The sequence below is a fragment of the Triturus cristatus genome, chromosome 2_2, assembly GCF_964204655.1.
Source record: "Triturus cristatus chromosome 2_2, aTriCri1.1, whole genome shotgun sequence".
In the NCBI taxonomy this organism is placed as follows: Eukaryota; Metazoa; Chordata; class Amphibia; order Caudata; family Salamandridae; genus Triturus; species Triturus cristatus.
In genome coordinates, this window is record NC_140582.1 from 364,123,388 (window position 1) to 364,136,748 (window position 13,361).

The window sequence follows — 13,361 nt, forward strand, 5'->3', positions numbered from 1 at the left end:
TCAAGCAATGTTTTTGAAAATATTATTTGAAAAAGTATGTATTGGTGAATAGCACTATTATCGTTTATATTTAAATAGCTAACTTTTTCTGAGACAAAAAAAGATGCTTTAATGCGAGAAAATGTTATTTAAAATTCAGGACAGCTGAAAAGTTAAAAAAGAACCTGTTCATTGTATGATAAGATTAATTAGATGCTAATTAAAGATCAAAGATATGCACATTTTGAATGTCTTTAATGTGTCTGGGATGATTTATCGGTGAGCTGTACAATAATGGGCTGTGTTTTATCTTCACAGATAATTTGTATTTATATTAAAAGATGAAATATATAATCATGAGAAACTTTCATTTATTTATGAAATAAACGAAAAACAATATTGCAAACCTGCACTCTTCAAATATACAGAAAGATAAAAATGTCACACTAACAGTGTTGAAGGAACGTATGGACGTCAATTAAGGACAGGGAGGTCAGGTGCACCTCCAGCTGCCATAGGTTTGCCTATTAGTAGCACTGGCATTGCCTTTGTTTCTGTGGCCTTAAAGGCTCATGAATGCAGTGGCACGAGAATTTAAATATTAATCTATGAGCATCGTTTATTTTGTTTAGTTTCTGCTCCCTGTCTTTCCACAAACAACCCCCACCAGCAAATAGGAGTCATTTCGGGAGATAAGGATGGTTAAATGGGTCAGCCCGATGATGTCACAGATTGTCAAAGGGTGCTTAACGTCATTTCCTTTACCGTGGCATTTCGTCACAGTAATCTACAACCCTATTTTTCATTGGCAAACGAGCCGTGATAACATAACTCTTGGTTCTTTGGAGACCACCGGTTCAAAGACACATACACTTTTGCAAGTTCAATTCAATAAATGTATAAGTCCAAAAGGGAATCAAAAGACCAATATAGTTTGCTGCCTGATGCTGTCAATGGATAGTTCAGTCAAATTCAGGACAGGTAATTATCCCAAATTGGCTACATCAAAACTGATGTGTTTTCAGAACCAGTACTTTGTTAATCCTATATTGTTATCCAGTAAAAAGTGTTCAAAGGAGAGTTGTGTGGTTTATGGTACCCCTACTGAGGGGATGTTAGTTATCTTGGTATAATCCGAGCAGACTGTCCATATTGAGAGTTGGGATATCTGTTAATAGGTGTTAACACCTTCAATGCTGTTATACTGGGTCTTTAGTCTGTCTTCTTTCTTTACCTTCTGTGTCATGTCTTCAGTGGAATGTGAGGACTTGGACATGGTCGGGGTTCGGCGTCAGTTGAAGGGTCTGTTGGTTGGTGGCTGTGCCCCTGACATGGGGTTCCTGTGCTCCATTAAACCTACGGATTGAATCTCCCTGCTGTCAGAGTGTTCATTGGATGGAAGAGTCTCGTACAAATGCCTTATGAGACTACCCAGTGGCAGTCGACACTCTGTAGTTATAGTTGGGTTAGCGTTTCTATAGGAAATGTGATTTTTTTTGTGTTGAAAATAACTTTGGCCCAGTTTGACAAATATCCACAAAACTTTTAAAAACCGTACTACTTTTTGACTGGTGTGTGAATGGAAGGTTTCGGGTGATCTGTCAAGTGGGACCCAGACAAAAGAGGGTCACAAAATGTAAAATCTCCATGTATTTTCCATAGACTGCATTAAGAAGTGGTGCTCCAAAAACTGCTGAACAGAATTACACCTAATTTGTCAGGAAGCTAGATCTTAGTCCTCGGAGTGTGCTTATTGTGATTAGTTGTGACTCTGTTCAGTAGTTTTTGATAAATTTAGGTTTAAAAAAATTTGTATATCTGGATGGTTGGCTCGCGAGAGTCCCTCAAGTGTCTTGCGGGAGCGCCATTCTAAAAATTGACCACTCTGATTGGCATAGGGAACTGTTTTTCCCTTTGACCATCTGTCTTCCATAGGAGTCAGAATCCCACGGGAGTGAGCGCTCTGATTGGCTGCAAGAAAGATGAGAAAAAGTTTGCTGACAGCTATTACAGGACTCAGGGACTTAGTCCCTGTCTAGAAGTCAAAAAATATTTATGCAAGGGTGCAGGATAGGGATACCATGCTCCTCTCTGCCCCATTGGGGAGACCCAGAAGGACCCCCCAGGGGTCCGAAATGATTTTTGCTGGGATGCAGATGATGTAATTTGAGATGTCATCAGTGATGTAAAAAATGATGTTTTAGAACATGTCAGGAGTGATGTAATATGAGAGGTCATTAGCAGGGCGTGGCGAGTGGGCAAGTTACAGTTAGCTGCTATAACTATAACTAGTGAATTTCTGGGTTTTTTTTTAGTTCAAACTGTAAATGTTGTGACTGACATGCTCACCTAACTATAACGTAACTTTAACCATTGTTTTTTTTCAGTGAACATCTATATGTGTAGGGCTATCGTAGCTAAAGATGCATTTGAGTGTGCCTATGAGAGGTTGGGAACTGCAGGAATTTCCCTCCTAACTGAAACAGATTAGCCATGTGTTTCGAGTTCTGGGACGAAGCTACTAATCTATCTAGTACAAGAAAGAAGGCTGAGGTTTTCGACTCCTGCCCCGTTAGTCTCCTTTTGCACTTTCCAGCGCAGAGATACTCCTTTGGGGTGATTCAGGCGCTATACAAAACGAAATAAATAAAATAAATAAAGATGTAAGAGTTGATGGTGTAAGATTCTTGTATGACTGGGGCTAGCACGGTCAACCAAATAACTATAGGTTTAAGTTAAGTCTTTCTTTGGAATCCAGAGCAATTTCCCAAGATGAGCCGAAGGGTGACCTTGGGAGCTACACAGGTTGCAGCCCTGCAAGGCCTCTGCATTGACATGTCCAACATGAGGCACCAATAAATGACCAGTGAAGGCGTAGGCCGAGATTCAAGATTTCCTAAGGCATGGATGTGCAACAGTTAGGCAGTAGACTTCATCGACTAGCGCCTTGAGATCCTCACGGGTGAGTAGCAGTGCTATACAAACTCCTGACTGAGTAACCAGGCAGATTTCAAAACCCTGATATTGTTTGAAAAACCATCATGTTTTAAATCATGTTTACAAAAATATTGCCCCAATAGAGGTAATATTAGAAAATCAACACTCAATAAACCAATATTTCTGTCAGCGAGCTGTTCATGCACAGACCCTTGATCGAGACACTGGGAATACTGAATGCCTTCAGGGGCGTAGCTTCAACTGGTGCTGCAGGTGCAAAAGTGGCGGGCGCAAAGGCCCGAGGGGCCCACCGAACACTGAATATTGCTGTATTTTATCATTCAAACAGCAGCACAAGGGCCCATGAGATAGTGGCTACTGCTGGATACGTTCTGGGAAACTTGGTAAGCCTTTTCACTTCTGTCGGAGTATGAATTCCTGGAAACGTCTGTTCTTCAATATTAAAACCACCAGCTCTCCCCTCCTTGGTAGATTAGCCACCACATTGTCTTGGGACTTTGATACTATTCTGGATCTCGGCTGCTGCATAAAAAAAATCTGATTTAATTCTGTCTTTGATATTTTCTTTCGCTGTTGTGAACAAGCCTTGGATAAATGTCACAAAATGTACAGAATATTAAACACACCTTAACCCAGCAACCGTATGCCTCAGTTTTTTAACCCTATGGTGGAAACAGCTTACAGCATGCAGTCTATATTAAAAAAAGGAACATTTGTGCACAGATGTTTGTCAGCTCTTCTACAAACCAAATGCTTTAAGCTAATGTAGACACAGCTGCACGTTAACTAAATCCACTGAACCTGGGCTTCACTAATGCATTTTTTTTGCTGATATTTTTCGTTCATGCCAAAAGTCTGAAACTTTAGTCTTATCAAAGTTAGAAGCTAGTATCCACCATTTCATCATACAAAAATTATTAGACCCCCCTCTAAAATATAACTAGGACACTAGAGAGCCCCACTATCAATGATGTAACTTCTCCCCAGATGGAATTTCCACCTCCCACTATCGAAATTCCTCTCACTTCTAATGAATGACATTGTGGCCCTAGCTGGCCATCAGTGACTGGTCTTAGGGATGGACGGGCATAATGGACATCCATAGGGTGGTGAATTCGACCCATATCATTGATAGCGAGGCACAACATTTACCAGACTATTGCACTGATGGTTTTACAATCAGTACTGACTCCACATTTTCATACATTTCCTGCTGTATGATTCTTTGACCTGGCTATGTTTTTAACTAACTTCGAAGATGTCAAGATTCCAGATGCAACACCACTTCAAATAAGTTTCATATACTTGGGAACATAGGTGGAGGTACCACCGAGTTTGAAATGGATGGAAGGCTCACAGATTGCTGCTCTGTGGCAGGGTGGTGGTGGTGGTGATTCAGCTCCCACTCATAGTACTATGGGCGGAGATGGTGTAAGAAGGTGCTTCTTAGCAAGGGTGAGGAATTTTACATTTCTTTTTAATCCACAAAAAGTAATGCAAATCATCAGTCAATTTTTCTGCTATCTGGTTTTGCATCCAGATGCCACAGATTAAACAAGAGTTGGCAAATCCTCTTTTGTAGGAAGGCATAGAGCTATTGGCTTTGTAAATGCGTGTTTGCTTTGCTAGTTACATCAAACTGCATGCAATGGTGTGTTAACATGCATAAGATGTCAAGCATCTTGGAAAACCTTTAAAAAAAAATAAAAAAATAACAACGCACGATGGCTGCCCATGCATGAGTCATGCAAACTAACGCCCAGTAACACTGTGCAGTTCCTGTGCCAGTCCTCACAAAGTTGTTAAAAAAATATATAAACAGTGGGAGGGAAGGTAATTTGCAGTGGAGCAATGCATGAGCTGGGAATGGAGTGGCCTCGTACAGCATGTGGCAATGCCATTAATAATTATAAATACAATGAGGAGGTAGTGGTAATGAGAGGTGTGGAGGAGCAATGAATGATTGAGCAGAAGGACGCAAACAGCAGGAAAAGACAAGAAGGTGAGAGAATGAGGAAATCCATGCGCTCTCATGGAGTGTTAAATGAAAAATGAAAAAGCAGGTCCCGCATGTCAGCAGTGTAAGGGTACAACTCTTTCAATCAAAAGGATGCTAAGGAGAAATGCTCCAAGAACAGAACAAACATAAGCATATGGAGGGAAGCAATTAAATCAAGTGCAGGGAACTGAAATAGGCAAGAAAGCCAATAATTCCAACTTTAAGTAAGGAGTCGAACACAAATCCCACATTAGTATATACATCACTGATAATATGTCTACAACAAACATAAGCTCTCTGTGGGTGAGACCTAAAAATACTGCCCACAAACAGTCAGTCTAAGCAGTCAGGCAGCAAGATAAGCTCACAATGATAACCATATCTCATGATCGTAAGTTAGTAACAAGGCATTGTGTGGAATTAGTAGTTGTCCTGGAACCATTGACTCCTTACATACTGTGTGGCACCTTAATTTGCCATTTGTTAGCATTGATGACTACTGAAGATGCATTAGGTTCAGACTTATTAAAGAACTTCTGTCCTTTTATATTGATAGCCAATCTTTTTATTGCTCCTTTGATCAACTCAATGTTTAGTCAGAAACATACATGGAAAGGATGGCTAGAACCACAAGCTTCATTGACTCTGGTCAAAAATGGCATTTTCTCAATGTGCTCTCTCAGCTCCTGATGTCGACAGATTCTTAGAATCCATTCACTTGAGTAATGTTGAGCATTGATGCTGCGGGTTCTCCTACATGGCTGAATCAGCCCAGTTTCTGGATTAGTGATGATTATGCCTCACTTTAGATGCACAGTTTTATATAAGCCAATACATGGTGCACACAGCCTAAGCCAGAGAGAACAGCACCTGGTATCAAGTGGTCAGAAACTAGTTGAGGCAGTATAAAGTACATCCAGTGGGAAAGAGAGAATGACAAACTATGCTAATATAGACTTCTCCAAGGATCTGATTACGAGTTGCTTGTAATATCTCAACCCATGTGTTAATCCCTGCTTCTATATGGGTCGCAATTACTAGTTTGAAGTTATTTAGCATATCTGATATTGATCAGCTGCATTAAATAACTCAACCTTCAATACATTTCAGCAGGTCAAGCCTGCCAAATGTAGGTGTTATTTATTTCATTCAATAAATAACATACCGGGTTGCATTGTTATTTTTCAGGGGTGATAAATAACACCTTACCTTGCAATGTGGTCCAAAATGTTGATGTTGAATACTAACAAACCAACAAGCCTTGGGGACTATGTCAAAGAGGTTTTAAATTGTAACACTGCAATCTCCTACTTTATGAACTGAATGGAGCGTTCTTGTCCTTCTGACAGGATGGCAAGCTGGCAGTGCCCAAAAACTTAGATGCTGATTGCGATATTTGAAAGTCGGACAGCCGTCCTCAGTTGTGGCAGTCAGGAGACCACCCAACAAGCAGTCGGTGGTCCGACTGCCGAAATATGATGTGACCAACATGCTGGCAGCCAAAAAAGTGCCCTTTTACACTGCAGCTTGTTTTGCAGCCCAGGAAAAGGGCTGCAGCACAAGCCGCAGTGTAAAAGGGTACTTTGTGCACATTCATACACTGTGTGTCAAGCACCATGTGGTGCCTGGCTCATAATGCATGGATATGTGGAGGGGCACTACATGTTCCCCAAGAGCCACTTTGCAGTGGTGCACAGGGAATGGGGGCCCTGTTTGGGGCCCCCAAAGTCTGTTTTCCATAGCCTTCTCACGGCGGTCAGACCACCATGAAAACAATGTCAGAAAGGTACATCGTGATCCTGACGGCGGTACCTGCCTCGGCAACGCCTCCATTCAGGATCACAATTCCAACCATCACCTAGTCAGGATCAGTAGATCCTCTGCGGTCTGACCACCTGCATTGTAATGTGGTGGTCGGACTGCTGGCCTATCTGGTGGGCAGATGGCCACCAACAGCCTTTCGGTGGCGGACTGTCCGACATCGTAATTGGGCCCTAATTTATCTTCAAAGAAGCATGGTCTGTCAAAGGCAGATGTAGCCCACACCAGGGCCTGTCACCTCTTGTGTCCTTCTAGCCAGCCAGGCACCAATCCCAGTGGGAGAGGAGCTGCCCACAGTACCAGTTTTAAGTGACCTCAGAGGAGGATTTGCTCATTTCTGTGGTCACACTTCTAGGGTGAGCTCACAAGCTAAGCACAGGGGAAGAATAAATCGGCATTCTTGGCTGTAGATAGAGACGGTGCAGTGGGATTGTTTTCATTTTTTTGCTGCCTTTTCTAAATATAATGACACAATCTGCATTAAATTAGTACCAGAAAAGTATATTATGTCCACTCATTAACCCAATCCCCAAATCTATACGAACTGCTATTAACTGTAATAAATTGGAAGGAGTCTTGAAAGTCCCATACAATAAAAGCATCTACAGTTGTTTTGTAACAAAAGAGCAGGAGAAAGCTTTGTTAGCACAAGCGGGTCCAGCCTGCCTTACCTTCGATGTCTGCTAATGTTCACAATAGCCTCCCGGTCAAGGAGACGTTGTAGAAGAAGTGCCTCCCTGTCATAAAGGGGTGACTCCAACAAGACACTATAGACTCAGCGAAGTGATGTGAGTTGTGGTCAGGATACAGGCCTCCTGATTGGTTGTACCCTCATGTCATATGAAACAGGATGTTTGTGTCCCAAATGGGGAAGATGGAAAATGCACTGAGAATAAAAAACAAATCTGCAAACATGAAGAATTGAGACTAAGGCACAACGGAACCTTCACATTTAAGGTGTACATATAGAGATTGCAGGAATACTAAATAATCTCTCATAAGTGTAGCATCCTATTAGCATGGTCTGAGATTGTCACTTCATATACAGTAGATACCATGCAGCATAACAGGATAGATCTCTGTTGTGGGAAGTAGTAGCCCACACTGTTAGACACCACTAATGATGTGAGGAGGAACCCTATGGTGAAGCACACCACCTCAGGGTGCATTGGGGTTTTCATTCTTAATAGATATACCTGTCGGAGACCATACATGATAGACACGATAACAATTTTCCAAATGTGGACCTTTTAAAAGTTATTTTTGTGAGCTATGTGGTACAAAACCAGTTATATAGATGAATTTGATTTGTAATAAATATTTTAAGAAGTCCAAAAAGTTATTTTTTAGGTGGTTCCTAGGCGAGAGAACATTTTTTATTTTAATATTAACTCTCCATGTTTTACTGTGGAACAGCTATCCCTGCTCAAGTGAAAATAGCTTTTGGGGTCTTGTCACCGAAAGGACATGTTTTATAATAACATTTTACATATCCTACTTTTACAAACTATGCATCCTAGCTTTTTAATCATTAAAGCTTACTTAGGGCTGACTTATTAATATTTAAAAGGACTGGTTAGGCCTGTCAAAAGGGGCTATGTTGACAGGTCACATTTGAAGTTTAAACCTGCACAGGTAGGTTGTTGGTGGCAGGCCTACTGTAATGTTTTGCATTTTCACTTTAGTGGTTGCACACTATGTGCTGTCGTCCACTAGTGACATTTAATTACATGTCCTGTGTACACTTTGTACTAAATATTAGGTACCTATGAGTATGTTAGATGTTCCCTTTAGGAGTGTATTTAATTTCAACATGTTTTAGGGGTCAGAGCACATGAACTGTGCATTGGACTGTAGTGTCCACATGCGTGCAGAGTTATACAATCTAGCAAAAAATAGGGGTCACCATGCAAAAATGTGCATAAAGGGTTGTTTTTCTACAGGGCTTAATCAATAAAGATCTTTCAGGAATACTTTCTCTGTTCATCAAAAAATATGGGAAGTGAGCAAGATAGCAAGGGCAATTAGAGATAAACAGTATATGAAATTAAAATGTGCTGCTCTTTGCTTGTTATTGCTCACAAAAGAGACACGCCATCATAATGATGCATAACGATGGAGTAAATAATGTCATTGTTTGTATTTGGTATTTCTATCGTGCAAACCTAACCAAAAGACTGGGACAATGGCACATGGTCAAACACAAGTATAAAGTCAGTAAGTAATAGGAGAGAAAGCTGGGTTTTGGTTGATTAATCCTTGTGATGTAGCCTTCTTTAAAGGGGCGAACTCTTTCCTAAATTGAAACAGCATTGAGGCATTCTAAATGAATACAGGGATGTTTTTACAGATCCGGGTTGCATAGATTGTAAATGCTTCCTTTCTTGTTGTTTCTTTTTTGTACTTCTTAACCCCTGATTCCAAGTGCAGGGCTAAATTCTAATCCTGTGTGAACACATGTTGCACAGGGATCGGGAGTACAAGTATCACACCCTTCCAATTTTTCCCTGCTAAAGTTCAGCTGGGCAAACTTGCCAAAATATATTGGGATGAGTAGGAAGACCTGCAAAAAAAGCAAAACATACGGAACTTGGCATGTTGAATACCAATTCTGCAGCTTATGCCTCATTTTCATGGTAAAAAGTTTGAATAGAAGGTCTTTACCACTTGTGTAAATACCTCACTCTGTGGTCATGGTATTTACCACATGCCATAAATACCTCACCTATACTGCTTACGCATTAAACAACTTTAATAAATTAACCCCTTCAGCGCGGCGCGGATTTCCGCGCCACGCTGAAGGTTCTGAGCGCGGGCGGGGCCATGACGGAACGGTTCCATCATAAGCACAGCCCAACCGACGTGCATGACGGAACCGTTCCGTCATCGGCGCCGAAGGGGTTAAATAAGTAAGACACAACACACAATAAAAATCCAACTCCAATTTATAATAATAGACTATATTTATATGACAAATGGACACCAAAATGACAAAAATCCAATATAGGGAACCGGAGATATGAACTTTTAAAGAATAAATACTCTCTAGTGCTTAAAAACATATAACGTCACTTTGGGACATCTGGCCATGCTTGACACGGACAAAGTCAAAGTTTGAGGCTGACTGCAATGGAGCCCTGGTCAGACATACTAAGTTGGAGGCCTCACTCAAAATATTACCTTCACACGTAGCCGATTTTCTGGAGCTTCTTCCCTGGACGCCGAGCAGGGCACTTCATCAAGCCAGATTCTGTGCGAGTTCAACAACTTGATTTTCTGTAAGGCCCAGGTCAAAGCCTGGAAGTCTGGAGCTCCTGTGCTTACAGCGGTACGAACCTGAAATCCAGGCTAGGTCATGGTTGAAGATAGCCGGCTTGATTCTTGACGTCGTATCAGTCACCTTAAGGAGCTTTTCCAAAAGTTGCTCCAAACTTTCTGAACTTCTTCCTGAAATTCCTCCTGAGGGTTTAAAGAGTACAAAACACAAATCCAAGGGTTTGGAATCTCCTAGGTGGTCATTGGGATGTCTGGACTTTGTACAATCCTCACAATGCACCTGGCTAAATCTTTAAAAGTCCACAGTACGCACTCCTGGATAGGGACTCTTGGTGGAGATGATGCAGGTGGGCTCTGTTAACCCGTACCTTGCAGGTGGTTCTCTCCTTAGACTTTCCGAGTCAGGCAAAGTCCTTCTGGTGCTGAGTCCCACAGTGTGCAGCAGGTGCAGTCTTAGTGAGTGCAGTCCTGTAGGTGCCGGCCAGGGGGTCATCAGGGCAGTCCTTCTTCCTGTCTCTTCAGGCAGCAAATCTGGGAGCTATGCATCTTTCCCATATTTATCCATTGTTTCTGGGCATCAAGCATGGGGCACCCTTGACCAATGGGATGCAGGGGCCAAATAGTTATATGATCACCTTCTCCAAATTGGGGCATATTCCTATCCCAGAAAGCATCATTCTTTCAAAATCCAGCATGGAGGAATTCTATCCTCAGAAGCTGGTTCTGGCTAACCCAACCTACTGGTGTGACTAATTTTCCTAAACAGTACCTATCCAACACTTTCCCTAATCTAATTACAGACGCTCCTCTGTGGCTAAAAAAGCAGGATATGGCAGTGGGCCTATGCTGTCCTAAAGTGACATTCTTCCTTTGAAGACCAGTTTGGCTTCTCTTCACTCTATTTCTGCCATCTGCTCTGCAGCATGTACTTCTCTACCTACACGAAACCCATTGTTTCTGTAGCAGGGCTTTTCAGACCTTGTTAGAGCAGACTGGGCAGCCTGGGCAGAGACTAGCCAATCAGGGGAGAGCAGCTGAAAGGCTGGATTTTGACTCACAGAAAAGAAAGTTTAATAATTTATTTTCTGTAACCGTAATTATGAATCTAACAGTGGCAAGTTGTTGGATTTATCTCAACTATTAATTTGATACCTTGGAGTATATTTTCAGACGGCTCCTATCAATATTTATATTTAAATAAAATATTACAATCAGTGGCTAAGATGGCAGCTGGTTAAGATATGCCTAAGTGGAGCTCCCTCCTCACCGCTGGTATAACATCGACCAGAGCCCTCACCCCTGAGTCCATTAGCCCAGTTGACATCGGATGCCTCAGGGGTCGACGATAGAGGATTCAGTGCCCCGCGGATCAGCGATGTAGCTACAGCACAAGGAGGTTGCGGAATGCAGATGATGGGCTAGGCAGTAAGGCGGTGCTCTGTGGTGTGAAGCTGTGGATTCCCCCAGATGTCCTACTTTGACCGAGGGGTGCAGCAATCAGCCTACAATGGGTCCCGCACTGCTCCTGTACTCTCCGCTGCCGACACCTGTGGGGCCTGCAGGGGTGTGAGGCATGGAGGAGGCCCATATCCTGGATGCAACTCTGTCCCCTGCACTGAGGAAGAACAGCTGTGAGGGCGGCCAACGGCCCGATGCGAGTGAGACCCCCCTCCCTCAGGATGTTCCAGATAGCTCCTCTGGACAGCTTGGGGCTTATCTCAAAGCCTGAATCAGCAGCATTGGAAGACTGCTACAAGGCCTCCAGTGCCTCGGAGGCAAGTGACACGGACCACCCCAGTGACCAGCCTCGGGGCATCACCTTGATGGTGTGGGCTTAGTGGTGACTCTTGGCCTCCCCAGCTCAGCTCTTCCTGGTCCAATCTGGGTGGGTAGACCTGAAATTACTCTTGCACCCACACATACTGCTTCTCCGGTCTGGAGGCTGGCCTGTTCTGGGAGTGATGAGGCCTGAGAGATCTATACACCCACCCTCATTGTTGCTGGGGTGGCCTCCTCTATACTGCTTCCTTGGGGTGCCTGAATGTGGCCAGAACAGTGCCCCAGAGACGCTGTCTGCCTGTACAATACGTACTGCTGTTAGGGACACCGACATTCAGCTGAGAGTGAGTGGACCAGGAATAGCAGTCCCCTAGTGTTTCTACTCCGGTCCCGGCACCTTCTGAATCAGCTGTTCTTGGTCAAGCTCGCCACCATGACCACAACTAAGGGTTTAAAGGAATGCTTCCTATGAGAGATGCTTACCAGACACTCCAGGGTAGCTATGGGCACCAAGACAGCTGCAGCGAGCACGGAGTCCCCAACCGAAGTTGAAGAAGTAGAAAGCCCGGTCACCCGCACGTTCATGGAGACCCTGTTTACTTCTCTACGTGAAGACCTGCAGGCGGTGAAGAAACACCTCTCCTGGGACCTACGTGAGGTCATCAGAGACTTGGACGAAGTAGGGTAAAAGGGTCCCCGCCTTGGAAGATGGGGTCACAGAGAGGGATGACGAAGCCGAAGGCCTATAGCAGGAGTTCCTCTGTCTCCAGGAACAACAAATCGAACTCCAGGATGTTAAAGATCTTGAAAACAGGTCTAGAAGAAACAATATTCAAGTTTGAGGTGTTCCAACTGACGCAGAATGTGCTGACCTGGAGGAATACATGCAAGCCCTGTTTATTATCAATCAAAGCAGCTTTCATTTAGATTAAAACAATCATAATAAGTACATTAACATATAACACACAAGTAAGAATGACTAGAATTATATACAATTCATCATTGTAATAAAAACATAAATGAAACTAATGTAAAATGAAAACATTAATTACTCCCAACATTTTCAAATTTCAGTCTGTTCTTCCTTCGTGTGAGACTCACAGCAAACCGAAATCTACTGACACCAAACACGATCAACCATGTAGTGTCTGTTTTCAAAATTCTTAGGGCCTCTGAAAATGTTCTTGTACCAGACCGAGACACAATGGTTTGAACCATTTTCTTCTCATAGCAACATATACCGGTCAAAAGAATAAAATATGTGCAATATTTTCTTTCACATCCAACGGGCTTAAAGAACATTTAGTTTCTCCCTCTACTGTTTGACAAGGAGACCATTCAGCTGTAATTGAGTTAATCTGAAGGGTTTCAAAGGGAAACTTTATGTAAAGAGTTTTTGCTAGCTGGGTTTGAATTTAATCAAGGTAAGGTATAAAAGTTGACAATAACTTAAAAATTAAAAACTGCGGAGTAAGTCTTCCCATTCTACAATCAAGAAGAACCTAATTTATTATAAATTTACAATAGGTGTTCTTTAACTCTTTCTTAG